The following is an 18,464-nucleotide window of genomic DNA, read 5'->3' on the forward strand; positions in this document are numbered from 1 at the left end:
ATTTCACGATTTCTAATTCTTTACATGTGTTGCTATATTTTGGAAGAGATCTGATAACTGTGTCACTTTTAATGGATATTTGTTTGTTTTGTGATAGCCAGAGTAAATTTGCAATGAAAAACATTATTCCATCTTTATGAGTTACCATTCATTGAATAAATGTTTAGTCTATTGCTATTTATAGCAAATTTTATGCTCAACATTTGACGCGAACAAAGTTTTTTGATAACTTCTCATGGTTCTGTGTAATATCACAATTTTCATGAATAGACCCATTGGGTAACTGTGGAACGATAGCGTATGGGGAACAGTGATTTTTTTTTGTTTTTGTGGTCTGTCTCAAAATGTGAATGGGTTCCGATTTTCCACAGTAGATACTACTCATGTAGTGTAAAATTAGTAAATTTGGGCAAGTTTTGTTGAAATTGTCTCTTATTTCAGGATTGCAGCTAATATGCATATATAGTGGTTCGATGTTACGCGATGATATAGTTGATTCTTTCGTAAACATACGATTTTCGCCTCAATATAACTTTAATTAAAAGCGTTCTTCGTTAAAACAAAAGAATAAAATTTATAAGTAGAATATTTCACTATAGACGACATCGTGTTTCATAGTTCCTACCCATGGGGCACACTGATACATTTTACCACCGACTGTTTATTGTCCAAAAAATGTTATTTCCCGTGAATTTCACCAGCTGGAAAAAATATATGTATTAGTTAACAACAGAATGGCACTATGTATCACTTTTGGTTACACAAATAACAAGTATTATCGACAAAATTAAATTGTAGAAAAAATGTGTTTCATTGTTACCCTCTCTCCCCTACATTTCTTTTATAAGAAATGTTAAAATTTTAATGAATGATGTAATGATATGAAGCAGAGCTGTGCAAAATTCAGTAGATGTTGAGTTATGGTGAACACTGTACATCGCATGTCTCCTCCTGAAGATTTACTGTAGCTCATCTAATTTTCTATATTTTGCGGTGAAAATTTAAGAAAATATTGCTCATTATTTTTTTATGCACATTATTTTTTATGCAATCACTTTAACAATCAGAAATATCTTTAAGTCAATGATGCACAAAAATCAATCCAAAAGTTGTAAAAACACACTTATTACACCATATATATTCTTTCGTTGTGCAGGATGCAGTTCAAGGCTTTCATTGGGTAAACGCTCAATGTACTATTCAGATTTTGGCATTGATGCCGAATGGAATTTTTTCGCAACTTGTCATGGAAAGGGTCCTTGTGATGCTTTGGGAGGAGTATTGAAACGAAACGCTGCGAAAACGAGTTTGCAGGGCCATCATATAACAACAGACGAAGAACTTTATTCACGGGCTATTTCTAAGCCAGATTCAAAAATACACTATCAGCTTTTTTCAGAATCCGAACACAATAAAATGGAAAAAAAGTTAAAAAATCGTTATGCACGTGTAAAGCAAATTTCGGGAACACAGTCATTCCATAGTTTTAAGCCTCAAAATGAAAACTATATTATTGTCAAACGGTTTTCATTCTCGACGGAAGAAATATGTGTTAAACTGTAGCTAAAGAAATGAAATGCATTGTGAAAAATAAAACGAATAGAGTTTTAAAAATGTTTAACTTATTTCTCCTCGTGCTTCTTCTGAATTTTTGATACACAAATAAATAATGGCGAAATATGGCCCTTTTAAAACCACCTGGATTTTAAATGAAGTGAAATGAAAGGACCCTTTCCATGACAAGTTGCGAAAAAATCCATTCGGCATCAATGCCAAAATCTTTTTGCATGTTGCAAAATTAAATGCCGTCATTTTATTTTTGTATTGGCTTCCTGATCCATCTGAGAAATAGTAAATCTGTTGTAAGCCTGGCAATTTACCTTTTATGAACGCTAAACAATGAGTAGAAAATAAACGAATTGCGACATGATTATGTTTAGTGAAGTCAGCAATTGCAATTAAACTAGTAAACTTCAAATCTTCCGATTCTTCGTCTTTAAAATAAATAGCACAAGGGTGAATAGTACATTGAGCGTTTATCCAATGAAAGCCTTAGACTGCATCCTGCACAACGAAAGAATAATTCCCCGAAAAATCACAGATAATGATGCATTCTGTAGCTTTCAAGTTACTTTTGATGTGTTTCAAGTAGTTTGCTTGTTGCTCAGCTATAATGTTATGCGGTAATATATTGAATAATTTTTCTAGGAAAGTATCATAAATTCTTGTGTGTCCATTTCAACTAAGTCCATAATGCATCTATCTACTTGACGCCATTGTTTGAATTTTAATGATTCAATATGGCCGTTACTAAGAATACTCATTAGTTCTGTCGTTAAAATTTGTGTTCCAGGGCAGTTTCCGCAACACTACAGCCAACATTGTTCGCTCGAATATTCACAAATTGATAGAAGTTAACACCATGTGGAAGGGATTCCATAGCTTTTGAACCACTGAACCGATTTTCATTGGTTATTGGTCAAATGAAAGGTACTTTTAAAAATATTGAGTTTTGTACGAACAAAATACGCATTAAATGGATTTTCTTGATTTTCACTGCGAGGGGCCTTGAATACTCCATACTTTCATATTTTTATTTGAAAGATCATTCAATTCTACACAACATCTCCAAACATATTTTTGAACCGGATCTAGAGGTTTCGGAGATATAATTTTTTGAAAAGAAAAAATCCCCACATGCATGGAAACGATGTAACCGCATGGTAGTTCACCATACACTTCCAACGAGTCATAGTAGCTGTGAATAAAGAAATCTATGATTTATTTACAAGCTCGGTGCAACATTCGTTTCACCCTGGGGGCTGTCCATTAACCATGTAGGAAAACATTCAGACATTGCAGATCCTGCCCTCCCCTCGCGTTCAAAATATTTTTACCTAGCGTCCACTTTTGCTAGATTGGGAGTGTTGCTCGGATTTGAAAAAAAGAGTATTCAACCAACCTGTCTCAGCAAAGGACAAGGTTGGTATGACTAGCAGATAGTTTTTGGGTAGGTAAGTGTTCAGTTTGTGGTATTTGGATGTTGAGTATGCTCATATTATCGAAAATATGACATGATTGTTTTTTTAAATTTCAATTCTTTTCTTCAAACTACTAACACGAACTCTTGTTCTTTGAAATCTTTTTTTCAGAGTCCTTCGAAACATTGACCGCCATTGCAGGACCTTCCGGATTCGTTTCATTTTCCTACCAAGGTAAATAATAAAAACCTATTTTAATCCACCTAGCGGTGCAATTGTGCCTTTCTCAATCATGAATCACGAGAATGTGTGCGTTGTTTAAATTCATTAAAAGCTTTTAAATGCATATATTACATTTTATTATTATACATCACATGACAACTCTATACAGGAAAATAAATCATTATTCGAGTTCTAAAATTTTTAAAAAGAAAAAACAGCCACGGTAATATTGAACTGAAAAAAGCTGCGAAATCCCTCTCTCTCTCCCCTATAGAATTCGTTCAAACTTTCAAGATTTTTTCCGAGGCCCGAGTCATATACCAATCGAGTCAGCTCGACGTTTTGGGACAATGTAGATATATATATATATATATATATATATATATATATATATATATATATATATATATATATATATATATATATATATATATATATATATATATATATATATATATATATATATATATATATATATATATATATATATATATATATATATATATATATATATATATATATATATATATATATATATATATATATATATATATATATATATATATATATATATATATATATATATATATATATATATATATATATATATATATATATATATATATATATATATATATATATATATATATATATATATATATATATATATATATATATATATATATATTTGCGCTTTAGTTTGGTTCGCATACCCTTGACATTCTGATAATAAACAGTCAGGCTATTGGAAGGAAGCTGGGTTACTGGTTCAGTATTGAGAACAGGGAGTGGTAGCGGAGAATCATTATCAGCATTATAAATAGGTCGAGCGGTATGTTCAGCAATAAACGAAATTTGCGGTTCAACTGGCTCAGCATAACAGTGTGTTTCGAACATCGTTAGGCAGCCGTATGATGCGCTATGGAATGAGGTCCTGTTACACTCGGCGTTGTCGGTTTCCAAAAGTGCTGACTTGTGGCTCCTGCACCATAGTCAGTAAACTCGCGAAATTCTACACCTTGCGGCCATGTTGAGGGAAGCATTGATTTCTCCCGCAGTTCCTACCGTAAACCGGGGGGACTTTGATCAGCGGGGTGACTTTGATCACTCGAATTTTTTTTTCCTGGATCGCTTATTAAACCATAATAATCTACCGAATCATTTTAATTTGAACTGATTTTCACTCTAAACTTATAAACTACTGGTTTGTTTTACTTTTTGAGTATATTGTTCGGTTTTTGGGTACAAAAACTACAAAAAAAACGAAATTTGACTTTACCTTATTTTTACGAAACTTCGTAAAGTGTCTATTTTTTATAAAACAAATAAATCCCAGATTTGAGCTAAAGTAATAAATTACAAGCGAGTTTTTATTTTCCTTTAGATTGGGATGAGCAAACTTTAGTTTTAAGAGTTTGTTTATTTTAAATACATTTTTTTGTAAAACTAGTTGGCAATTATTTCAAATTATTTTATTTATTTATTTATTTATTGTCGTCAAACAAGAGTAGACCGTTTTGTTACAACGATAAAATATAGTATACACTTAAAACATAAAGTACTATTAACTAAACTAAACACTATCTGGTTTACATAGCACTACTTTAGGATGTTCTTTATAAGCGAATAGAATTGAAATATTTTTACATTTCTTACAAAAGAAATGTATAGGATTCGCTCAAACTTTGAAAACTTTCCGAGGCCCGGAGGGCCGAGTTTCATATACCAATGGACTCAGCTCGACAAATTGAGACAATGTTTTTTTTTACAATGGAGAAGACCTTTATGTCCTAGCCCAGTACACGTGCTATTGGTAGGGTCCAATCTACCGCACGGGGTGCACTGGGGGCGTGTCGGACTCGAATGGTGACCAGCCATTAATACCGACTAAACTCCATTGGGCTCCGCCATCATTCCTCCCAGGAACTACCTCTCGGTATTACTTCTGGGGGAATGACTGTACTAAATGTACTTATTCACTCTCACTCACGCGATCATACATCCTGTATGAGGCTTACTTGGGTGCTCTCTCAATCGCACTTTGATTCACTCTCAAGCACTCCCACATGAGGCTGACTTTTGTGCTCACCTTTTACGTTCCATGCGAGGCTGACTTGTGTGCTCACCTTACTCATTCCTTGCTAGGCTTGCTTTTGTGCTCGCCCTACCCATACCATGTGAGGCTGACTTGGGTGCCTATCCTATCACCTGATTCACTCTCAATCGTGCCACTCTATTGTACCTTTGTCACTCCCCCTGGCATCCCATGTGGGACATTTTTCTTAGGCCCCACTTCTGACATACCGTGCGAGGCTGACTTGTGTGCTCACCTTTTTCATTCCTTGCTAGGCTGACTTTTGTGCTAGCCTCTACCAACCTGTGAGGCTGACTTTTATGCTCACCCTTAACATGCCGTGTGAGACTGACTTGGATGCTCACCCTTTCACTCCTCTGCCACGCCATGAGGCATCGATAGCTTAGTTCCAACATACTACGCTACGACCCTCCCGTCTTGGCATGAGGCAGTCCACTTATACGCCTATACACTCACTCTTCTGTCTTGCTTCGGGGTGGATTTACCCCTTACGCGGTTGCCATTCGCTGCGCCAACCTGCCTCGGCATGAACAGACCATTCACTCTCTTATTTTGCGCTTGGACTTTTTCGCTCCAGCTAACCAATCACTAGTTAGCCGTGCCCGTCGTCTGTTACTCGGTTCGCCAGATTACCTGTAGCCTACTGGCAATCTGGATGGTAGCAGCCGAGACTGCGTTCCACTTCTCCACCGATTGACACATCCGCTGAATAAGGGTATCAGGGGTTGTGTCCCAGCCACAGACGTCAAGCATTGCTCTTCTTTCGACGTCGAACCGATGACATACGAACAGTATGTGTTCGGCAGTTTCATCTACACCTGGGCAGTCCGGGCAGACTGGGACCTCCGCGTGCCCGAACCTGTGGAGGTACTGACGGAAACAGCCATGGCCTGACAGGAATTGTGTCAGGTGGAAGTGAACTTCCCCATGGGGTCTTCCCACCCAGCTCGATATGCTAGGTATCAGCCGGTGAGTCCACCTACCTTTCGAGGAGTTGTCCCACTCACGCTGCCATCTGGCGACCGAGGTCGCCCTGGTGCGCTCGCGGGCTCCCCTATTTCCACGTAGCTCAAAGCACTCCTCATCTTCCCGAATGACCAGCCCGACTGGCATCATGCTCGCTAGCACGCAGGATGCATCGTGTGATACCGTGCGGTAGGCAGATATCACTCTGAGGCACATCACGCGGTAGGTGCTCTCCAGTTTCTGTAGGTAACTGGTTACCCTCAGTGCTCTTGACCATGACGGGCCGCCGTACCTGAGAATAGATACGGCAACGCCTGCCAGTAACCTACGTCTACTGGCGCACACCTTTGAGCTGTTGGACATCATTCTCGATAGTGCCGCAACAGCAGTCGACGCTCTCTTGCACGTATAGATGACTGCCGAAGGTCAGCTTGTCGTCTATAATGACTCCGAGAGACTTCAGACTTCGCTGTGAAGTGATCGCGACTTCTCCCACATGGATAACTGCATGTTGTGCCGACTTACGGTTGTTGACGATAACTATCTCCGTCTTATGATGGGCGAGCTCCAGGCCTCTCGCGCTCATCCATTCCTCCACCGTGCTAATCGCGTGTTCTGCGGTTAGTTCTACCTCAGGAATTGACTCCCCGTAGACCTCCAAGGTTACGTCGTCGGCAAAGCCGACGATCTTGACCCCAGGAGGGAACTTCAGTCTCAGAACCCCGTCATACATGTGGTTCCATAGCACCGGGCCTAGGATCGAGCCCTGCAGGACTCCGGCGGTAATCGGAACCCTTTTCTGACCGGCATCGGTCTCGTATAGCAGTACGCGGTTTTGGAAGTAGCTTTCCAGGATCCGGTACAGACCCACCGGTAGGCTAAGCCGGTGTAACGAGAGCGCGATGGCATCCCAGCTTGCGCTGTTGAATGCGTTCTTCACGTCAAGTGTCACTAACGCACAGTATCGAATACCTCGCCTTTTTCGTTGGATCGCTATCTCGGCAGTATTTATCACTGAATTGAGAGCGTCCACTGTGGACTTACCCTTCCGAAAGCCAAACTGGTTGCTTGACAGACCGTCCGTACCTTCCGCGTACGGGGTTAGCCTGTTGAGGATGATCCTCTCAAGCAGTATGCCAGTCGTGTCGATCAGACAGATTGGTCTGTACGCCGATGGGTCGCCTTTCGGCTTCCCGGGCTTCGGCAACATCACCAGTTTCTGCCTTTTCCATCTATCGGAGAAACGGTATCTCTGCATAGCTAGCCTGAACATGTTCGGGTTCGCTATGATCGCTGCCTTGAGAGCGTTGTTTGGAACTCCATCCGGCCCTGGAGCTTTGTTCATTGCTAGGGATTTAGCCACTGCGAGTAGCTCTTCATTCGTCACTGGAGCCACCATTTCGACCGTGCCCGCACTGTCTCGTAGTGCAGGTGGCCAGGGGTTTGTGGCTCGAGACGGAAAGAGTACTTCGATAATCGTTGCCAACCGGTCCGGAGACCGTTCTGGGGGTGAGGAGCCCCCTTTGGTCTTGGCCATCACAATCCGGTAGGCGTCACCCCACGGATTCGCGTTGGCACTCTCACACAGGTTGTCGAAACATGCTCTCTTGCTGCTTTTAATAGCCTTGTTAAGGGCCAATTTCGCAGCTCGAAACACTTCACGGCGGTTCTCTCTTGCATCCTCGGTGCGAGCTCTTTGCATCCTACGTCTAGCTCTGAGACAGGCTGACCGTAGAGCTGCAATCTCGGCACTCCACCAGTATACCGGGCATCTACCGTTTCTTGGCAGTGTTTTTCTCGGCATAGTGGCGTCGCACGCGCGTGATAGAATAGCTACCAGCGCGTCCCCGCTTAGACTGTCGGTGTTGGCCTCCAGTCCCAGGGCCGCGGTGAAAGCTTCGCTGTCGAAGTGATTGGACTTCCACCCGCGTACCTGGCAGGGATCTCCCGCCCTCGGATGCTGCACACCAGAGTTGATCTTAAAGCGGATTGCTAAATGATCGCTATGGGTGTAGCCTTCGTCTACCCTCCATTCCATGCCTGGAGCCAGACTCGGGCTGGCAAATGTTAGGTCAATCCACGCCTCCACTCCGTTTCTACGGAATGTACTAGCGGAGCCAGTATTAGCTAGCACAGTATCGAGTTTCGCAAGCGCTTCCATTAGCGCTTGACCCCTGCTATTTGTACAGCGGCTGCCCCACTCCACTGCCCAAGCGTTAAAGTCTCCCGCTATTACTACCGGTTTCCGGCCCACTAGGTCCGACGAGAGCCTGTCGATCATCTGGTAGAACTGTTCTATTGGTCACCTTGGTGGGGCGTAGCAGCTGCAATAGAACACACCATTGATCTTGGCAATCGCCACACCCTCGGCAGAGGGGTGTATTACCTCTTGAACCATAGCAAAGAGTATTAGATATCATTTTCACGAAACGACTGTGTAGTTAGAGTTACTACTTAGGATCCGACTTGCCAGAAAATCTTTAGAAAAATATTTTCACCTATATATTACATCTCTGTCAAATTTTAACCCTCAAAATGGCAAGGGGTCTCAGAGGCTCGATAGTTACAGTTCCCTAGTTTCAATGAATTTGTAATTCGAAATACAAATGATCGAGCATTTTCGGGCTTTCGATTCTCTCACTGGTAAAACGACAAAAAAGAGGCTTTTGGTTTCATTGGGTCTTAGAAGCGATGCTTTATGAAGTCACAATTTTCGCTTGCCTTTTTGAGGGTTAATTTCAAATATTTAATCATTCAATGCGCGCTTGCAAAATAATTATTGACAATTCCGGCCACATAATCGTTTCATGAAAACGGCATATAGGGTAGACGAGCCCTTATCCATCTCATTAGTCGGGATGTCACAATATTTCGTTGATAACTCGACTTAGAGTGACTGGATTGCTCTTAAGTAAGTATCACCATCTTTCCTTCGTTCCTAAGAAGCAGTACAGTTAGACTTTTTGAGCTACTGCGTTGAATAGAGATAGCAAATACTTCTCTAACTAATGAGTTCCAATGGGTGGGATGAATACAGGAGCTAAGATGAATTAGGGTGCAGTAACCCTAATACTGTTTGTAATGGTTTTTATTCTTGTAAAGACAGCCAAAAAATTTTGCGCATTTTTTAGTTGATCACTTTTGTTGTTGTGCTAGTTTAGGAATAATTCGTAAGTTGGAGACTACAGAGCTGAGAGTTTTGGATTCATATGTGTACTCTGACATTTCCAAAGATTTTTTAGAATATTCGTAGAATAGAATAACACATAGAAACAATTGCTATAAATAGTTATGCTTAAAATGTCGTAATTATTTTGTTACAAAATGAAAAACATTCATTGCCGGAAAGTATTTTTTATATACAGGCCGGTGGATGCCAGTTGTGAGTAGTATTTTTGCTTATAGTACTTTTCACTGTCTTTCTCATAGAATCGAAATATCTTCCACATATTTCCACTTCTCTTAGTAATTGTCATTCAAAATGGCGGTATTTTTAACCCGCTTTATTTAATAACTCTTAAGTTTTGAAATAAAAAATGTTGACGTCTTCGACAAATATCTGCAATTTCTTAATTTCAACCACTTCATAGGACATTTGAAGAATTGCAAAAATCTCAGAAAAAAGTTATAATAAAAAAATGATTTTTTGGATACCTCCCACAAACAACGCGCTTTATCTCAACACCATTACATTTTGGAGAGTTTGCATGTTCAACAAGTTTTCTCGCAGTAGAATTTACTAAAACTTTGTCATTGACATTGTGCCTCTATCTTAAAAGTTAGTGGAAATAAATTTTCTATCTCACTTTTAGGTGGATTAATCACAATTCAGTATACATCAAAAGAAGGGGGCTTCCATTCTGAAAAGTGTTTCTAACACATCAAATCGCTAAAATCAACTCCTAGAGCACCATTAATTAAACGCACGTTTTGGTACCATTACGACCACTGTGCAATGGCTGAACCGATCTTAATGAAACTAGTTTCAAATGAAAGGCCTAACGCTCCCATTTGACACTATTATTTTTGTTTTTGGATATGTTGTTTACTTTCTGAGATATGGGTAATTTTGTCAAAACAGGGCTGGTTTGAAGCGAATAACATTCGAACAAGGCAACTATATCGCGTGAAATAAACAGAAACAAACTTTCTAACAAGCTATAGATTGTCAAAATCCGTTCAAAATCCGGAGATATTAAACATTTTGTATTTTCATTCTTCGCTTACCAATTTCCACTAACTAAAGCCAAGACCGTTCCATACAGAGTATTGCTTTGCTGGTTTGTTAGGGTCAAAACTAAACCGATTTTGAATATCCGGGTATGCAAACACATCTGCGTGATTTAAGGATTTTGATTCCGAAAACATTTAGTGAATTTACTTAATAATCAATTACCTATTTCTCAAAAATTAATAAGCAAGTTCATTTCAAAGACAAAATAATGTGTAAGTTCACTTCAATGTGCAAATTTGTCCAGAGTTTTTTTAATTTCGATTATAGAGGTTTTAACCTTAAGGTCATTCGCCTCTTCGGGTTAGAAAAATCTCTTATGAAAAATTTCTAACCCTATGTGCGGGGTCGGGACTCGAACCCAGGTGCGCTGCGTACAAGGCATTCGATTTACCAACTACGCTACATCCACCCTCATTGTCCAGAGTTGATGAATTTACCCGTTGGATTGAGCAATGCGTTCACTCGTGAGATAAACGTTGGATGGTATATGAATACATCAAGTAATCCTCCTAGTAGTGAGAAAATAGATTTCTAATATAATTCATATTCATATTAGACTTGTAGCATCACCAAGAGCAACTGTATTTTTGAATAACAAAATTGTAGTGAAAATTTATCAGTTGCATTATTGAAAATAAAGATTTAAAGAATCAAAATTTCGCACTGTAAACAAAAATAATGTCACAGCTCTAACCATCATTTACCATTCCTCACAACTGACACTGAGTTGTACTGAAAACCCCAATATACAGTTTTCATGATCAATGTGACTAAAAGCATATTTATTTGCGAAAAAATACGACATGTAATTTCAAGAATGTTCGTGTCTCAAAGCAGTCCAGGGGCACTTTCAATACTAACTGGCTTTTCGATGAATTTAAGTACTTATTCTGGTAGTTTGAACCATTTCTTTGCAATGGTATTGCTTTGTATAGGACTCATTAACCCATATCTCCAGAACGAGAGTTCCGAACGAAACAATTCGCAAGTAATAAGGATGGGTGGAAAAAGACTGCATTGTAATCGACTGCATGTATGAGTTTTATGCCATCGACAATAATATAATTGCCAACATAGCCTGGACACTTGACACTCTTTTCTAGATATTTCACTGCGAATGAATACTATTTACAGGTGGCCTTTTCTCAGTTTACTATTTCTAATTACGCGTTAAAATACTGGACCTGAAAATTCCATTCCATACAAAATCATTTTTCAGATGCCTGTAACCAAAAAGATATCTTTTAATTCCTGATTCCAAATTCCTGATTTCTAGATTTTCTGATGACTAATTAAGGACCATCAATAAAGTAGAAACACCAGATAATCCTAAAAATTCCGTCAAGAAAAGAAGAACGAAAACGTGCTCTTTGCAATGGGATTTTCACAAACATTTCAGAATATTCTGAAACAATGGTTTTGGAATTCGTGAAATTCGTTTTATTCATTTACTTTATTTCAACAGCTTTCTTAAAATATTATTATATATTCTCATTTTTTTCCAGCTCATTCATTTAATGTATTATATTCGATTGGTTTATTTTTTGCATTTTAAATATTTGACTAATAATAAATATATGATCATTTCATTTTAAAGATTTTTTTCATTTAGCATTGTTTTTATTTATTTTGTTTATGTGACCTAATTTTATCTATTGTATTCATTTAATTCTTTGTATGCATTCCGATCAGTTTATTATCTTATGTATCTTATTCGAATTATTCATTTAATTTATTTTATTCACTTTTTTCTAATATTTTTTTCTGATATTTTTCCGGTTCATACTTTTATTCATTTTAATAATCTGACTAATTTTGTTCAGTCATTCACTTTATTCATTTCATCTAGAACATTAATTAGATACAATATGATTTCTTCTATTAATTCTATTACTTTTAATATCGCTGATTTTTTCATTTAAATAATTTAACTGCTTAAAAACAAACAAAATGATAAAAAGATAGAAAACATTTTTATTGTGATAAAAATTCTTTATTTTGTTTATATTATTCATTCCATTCATTTTATTGATTTTATTAACTCTCTGTTTATCCTGTTATTTATGAACAACATTTTCAAATAGCTTTACTGCCCATGCTCGCAAATCAGTCCAATAAAGATATAAAACGGGACAAATATGCGTTCATGGGCAGTATAACTTTGGGCTTGGACAACGTTTCTTCACAAAAAAGTAAAACTAATCATTGTGATAATCACCGTTTATTTGAGCGCTAATAGTTGCAAGAAAGATCCGTAGAACTCAAGTTATTGCAATTGTTTTGATTGGATTTCACTAGAGCAGTGCTGCCAGAGACATTTTCAGTTATCGGTGAAAAATTATATTTTGATATATCTCGTTTTCTTCAAATATTTTTGAAAACTGATAAATCTTATTAATTTGGACTGCTTTCGGCTACCTTTTCTGCCCAAACTATTCAAAACTTTGCAGGAGATGTGTATTAAGGATTGGTATGTAAAAAATCAGCAGCTTCTAACACTGCTAGAGAAGCATCTATCTTGATCAAAACAGGTTTTTCGTGTTTCTTTACTCTAACACTTTTAAGAAAAACGGCTTTGGTACCCTATATATGCGACAAAATAATTCGGTATGAAAGAGTTAATTTAGTCCATATTATTCATATTAGGGTAAGATGGGGCAAATCCGACCGTTGGGTAAACCCGACCCCCTCTGTTATCGAAAATCGAAAGCACTAAGCGAACTAATATCAATGTTGTCGTGTAGAGCATCGAAAATAATTATAATGGTGGTATGACAGAATTTTACTAGTCTGCATTGAGATGCTCAAACCTTATTGTTGTTCTTACAACTTTTGATTTGATTTTTGTGTATCATTGACTACAGGATATTTCTTATTTTTAAAGTGAAAGCATAAAAAGTGTAAGTGGATTTAAATTCTTTGATTAAAGGCCTACAAAGTGCATAGATGAATTTAGTCCAACTTTTTCATCATTTTTTTAATTGCATCGTAATGAAAAATGACGCGGTGGGGCAAATCCGATCTCTAAATAGTAGGGTAAATCCGACCGCTTTTTTGCTAAGAAAATGATTATTTATAAAATTGGAATATATTTTTATTGTTATTTTTTATTATTTTTTCACAATGCTTCATAATTACAAACGAAAGATACAAAAACGTGATGAATATAGTATTCGTCTAGTAATTGCTCCGAGAAAAATGGGAATATCTTTACGTACTACTGCTCGTGATTTGGACATTCCAAGATTGACATTGAATTCCATTTTCTTCATGCTACAATTCAATAACATAACATTCATTGATTTATTTTCAATGATAAATCCGTATAATTTGGGTAGTATCTATACTAAATCAACCAAAAACATAGGCGGTCGGGTTTACCCCACCATTTTTGAAAACAGCAAGAATGAACGTTTTCGTAAAACACTGGTATCTCAAAGTTTTCCCAAGATAGGAATAAAATATTATACATTGAACGTTGTCCAGAAGTCTAACCTTTAATTTGGTATATAAAATGACTTGATCCGATGTAAAATGAGCATTTTACAGCCAAAACCATTTACTAGGTCGGATTTGCCCCACCTTACCCTATTTATTTTATTATTCCAATTTTTATATGGTTCTATTCATATTATTTATTTCAATCATTTTATTAAATGGTTAGTTTTTCCCAGTTCACATATTTTATTCAGTTTCTTAATTTTATCAATTCGGTTTTGCCAGTTCTTTATGCTATTGTATGATAGCTTGTTATCCTGAAACAATTTAATTTTCTCTCTTAATTTCATTACGTTTTAATATCGTCTAATTTTAATTTGAGCTAATTTGATTTATTTATTTTATTAATTTGATTTATGTTAATCATTCTATCCATTTTATGAATAACTTTTTTATTTTAAATTTTGTTTTGTTTTATTATTTTTCTTTTATTTATTCAGTTTATTAGAAGCGTTATTCGTGCACATCTCACATCTAGTTGCTTGTAAATTTAGCGTGTGATCGGCAAGCTAATGAATAATACAACAGTGATATGTGTAAGAAATGTCTCATCTCACTGATAGGTGGATTAAATCGGTTTTTTTAATTTGCTTTTTGTCATTGTTAAGTCAATAGCTTCGCAGTGCTTGTTGTAAGTTGCCATCATCTGATTTAATGGTCCAAACTTGGCATAATTTGTACGATATTTGTTTGTTATAAATGTATTTCGGATTCGTAGCTGCCGGGAAGGTATATAAAAATTAAGTTTAGATAGAAGTTCGATTGAATCAATACGACACGAAATGATATCGTTTAGAAATGAAACCATTGCATATTCTCGGCGCTCTTTTAGTGTTTGGATTTTAATGAGCATACAGCTAGCTTTATAAGATGGGAGAGGAAATCGTGTCCAACCTATTTTGCGAAGTGCAAACAATAAAAATTGCCTTTGTGCTGATTCTATTCTTTCTTCATGTGTGATTGAGAAAGGTGACCAAACTATGCTACAATATTCCAGTATTGACCTTACATACGAGATGTATAATGTTTTAATTGTATATGGATCATTAAAATTGTAACTAAAACGCTTTATAAATCCAAGCATGTTATTTGCTCTATTGATGATTGTGTTGTAATGGTCAATGAATGTTAATTTTGAATCTAGAATGACTCCTAAATCTTTAACTCTTTCGCACTTTTGTACCACTTGATTTCCTAGAGTGATTGAAATGTCAGGTGTATTTCGTTTCCTACTAAAAGTTATTGCATTACATTTTGACATTAAAAATGTCTTACTCCACTATCTGGGGCTAGGTGTCATTCTAAAATCTAAACTATCTCCCATGTAACGAAACTATGTAAGGTTTGCACGCTTATAACTCCGATATTACTAGATGGATTTTAATCATTCATACACCAACCGATTCAGAAACACCTAACTTAAATATTGGTAATAATTTAATATCTCCCCAATAAAAGTAGACTTTTGGAAATTGGTAAAATTAAAAAGTTCACGAAAAACGGGAAAATTACCATTCGTGAGGCAGATTTCTCAGATACAGCCGTCATTAGAGGGCACCTAGTCGCTCAATCACTCAAGAAAAGTCATAAATAGAAGCGACGCATGTCCGTTTAAATCAGTTGTTGCTAATATCCCATACGAGCAACATCATCTCCGGGCGATGCAATAAGCGCTATCGATTTTCAGCAACGTTGGTATTTGCACACACTCGCACCTAAGTGACTAAACCATATACGGTTAGTTTATAAATAAAGGTGACGCGTACACGTTTGAATCAGTTTTTGTTCTGATGTCGAACGGGTAAGATCATGGTTCCAGCGTCTGGACGCTAAGCGGTAGACGCTATGCATTTTCGGCAGCGGTGGCCGTGTGCGGATTTTTCGGGTACCAGCACGGTGTCACAGAATGATTTGCAAAGTGGGTGGGTGGGGTGGTTTGGATTTAATTCAATGCGGCAGGATGTGTGCTGCTTGAGAGTGTTGCGTTGAAAAAAAATATTTATTTTTATGCATGCGTGTGCGTTATAACTTGTTAATCCATGTTTACGGCGCTTTGTAGCTGCGTAGGGTAAAGAGCCTATTGGCTTTCATATGTTTCATATTTCGGTTATATGTGTTTTATCAGTAAGGTATCTGAAAACGTGCTTCTGTAGTTATTGCACTGTTTAGCAGCGTAGTATTTTATATAGGAGAGTACACTCAGGTTTTTTTACGCAATTTTTCTTGCGCGGTATTTTTTACGCGGATTTTGATTTACCCATTTTTTAAAATTTACGCGGTTTTTATTTTGCGTGGCCTGTATCCCCCGCGTACAAAAACCTGTAATTGCATCGGAAACAATCACATTCCTAGCAGAACTTTTTGTTTTATAATTTCAAACACTTTTGTTTCGTACTGTACAAAACGGAAAATTTTAAAACAGAACTTACCGTCCCAGCAGCAGTTTAAGCGGGTGTTCTTTTTCGATTAAAATTCAAGCCATGTCTTAAGAGTATCTGTCCTGCCCTATGTATTTAAAACACAGTTCTAATCGCGTTTCAAAGTATACAACAAACAGAACGGTTAGGTATACCAATTTTAATTTTAAAATAAATCTGTTTTAAATTATGAAACAAACTGCTGTACTGAAGATATAATTATGTCAGTCCTATTACCACATAAAACAACTATATAACATAAAACGCTGCAGAATTGGTTTAATAATACAACAAGAAAAATGTCACCAAGATAGCATAAAAACCCGTTTTAACCGGTAGTGCGAACGTTGTATAACAATGTAATTTATCAAATAATTTCATTTGTTCAACCACCAATCGATCAAGAAATACTTATCCTTAAGATTGTTTACTTAAGTTCATTAGTACATTATTGAAAATTTAAATGGAAAATGAAATTTCATATTTCATGGAGAATCTGTATATTTCCGTTGGCGGGCGTGAGCTTCCTCATCACAGTTCTCAATATGGAACTTTTCTATTGAATATATTTTCTGGACAGACCAGTCTATTTTTACTAGATGGATCAGCCAAATAATGCCAATCAACTAGTGAGATACTTGATTAATTGTAATAATAGGTTACCGTTAAATGACCTTCAATAAATTATGTTTTAATGGGGAGGGTATATAGCAAATTGTAACATATGAAAACAGGCGAGCGAGCAAGAACGTGAGTCGATATGTGTGATAGATAAAATTCATTTGCACGCTCTTGAAAAAAGCTACATTTTTAATGTCACTGTGGTCGTTTCCTGTACAAAACTCTTTAATTTTTTGACATTAAAAATGTCTTACTCCACTATCTGGGGCTAGGTGTCATTCTAAAATCTAAACTATCTCCTATGTAACGAAACTATGTAAGATTTGCACGCTTATAACTCCGATATTACTAGATGGATTTTAATCATTCATACACCAACCGATTCAGAAACACCTAACTTAAATATTGGTAATAATTTAATATCTCCCCAATAAAAGTAGACTTTTGGAAATTGGTAAACTTAAAAAGTTCACGAAAAACGGGAAATGAGGCAGATTTCTCAGACACAGCCGTCATTAGAGTGTACCTTAGTGGCTCAATCAAACACGAAAAGTCATAAATAGAAGCGACGCATGTCCGTTTAAATCAGTTGTTGCTAATATCCCATACAAGCAACAACGTATCCCGGCGATGCAATAAGCGCTATCGATTTTCGGCAACGTTGGCAGTTGCACACATTCGCACCAAAGTGACTAAACCATATACGGTTAGTTTATAAATAGAGGTGACACGAACACGTTTGAATCAGTTTTTGTTCTTATGCCGAACGGGTAAGATCATGGCTGCAGCGTCTGGGCACTACACTAAGCGGTTGACGCTACACGGAATCGAAAAACTACCTAAAATTGAGTTCCTTTGACTCAATCTCGTGGTATCGTGGGGGAAGTTAAAATTAGGTAAACCGTGTTGAAGGTAGTTTCCATTTAATCACGGCAAAAATTACAACTCATTGATAGGTTTTTTATACTCAAATTTAAGTTGAATTTACCTAATTTTGAGTATACCCCGAACAACTCAAAAGTACCTTCCTCCACGGAAGACCTCGACTGAGTTGAATCTCTCGTTTTGTTTTTGACAACACTAATAAGTGCGAAAGCGACGCACAACTCAAAAGTAAGTTAAAAGAACTTATTCTGTAGGTTGTTTTATTTAACCGTGTATGCATTTTCGGCAGCGGTGGCCGTGTGCGGATTTTTCGGGTACCAGAACGCTGTCACAGAATGATTTGCAAAGTGGGGTGGTTTGGATTTAATTCAATACGGCAGGATGCGACTTATGTGTGCTGCTTGAGTGTTGCGTTGAAAATATAAATATTTTTATGCATACGTGTGCGTTATAACTTGTTAATCCATGTTTACGGCGCTTTGTAGCTGCGTAGGGTAAAGAGCATATTGGCTTTCATATGTTTCATATTTCGGTTATATGTGATA

Source organism: Topomyia yanbarensis, chromosome 1 (genome assembly GCF_030247195.1).
Source record: "Topomyia yanbarensis strain Yona2022 chromosome 1, ASM3024719v1, whole genome shotgun sequence".
Classification (NCBI taxonomy): domain Eukaryota; kingdom Metazoa; phylum Arthropoda; class Insecta; order Diptera; family Culicidae; genus Topomyia; species Topomyia yanbarensis.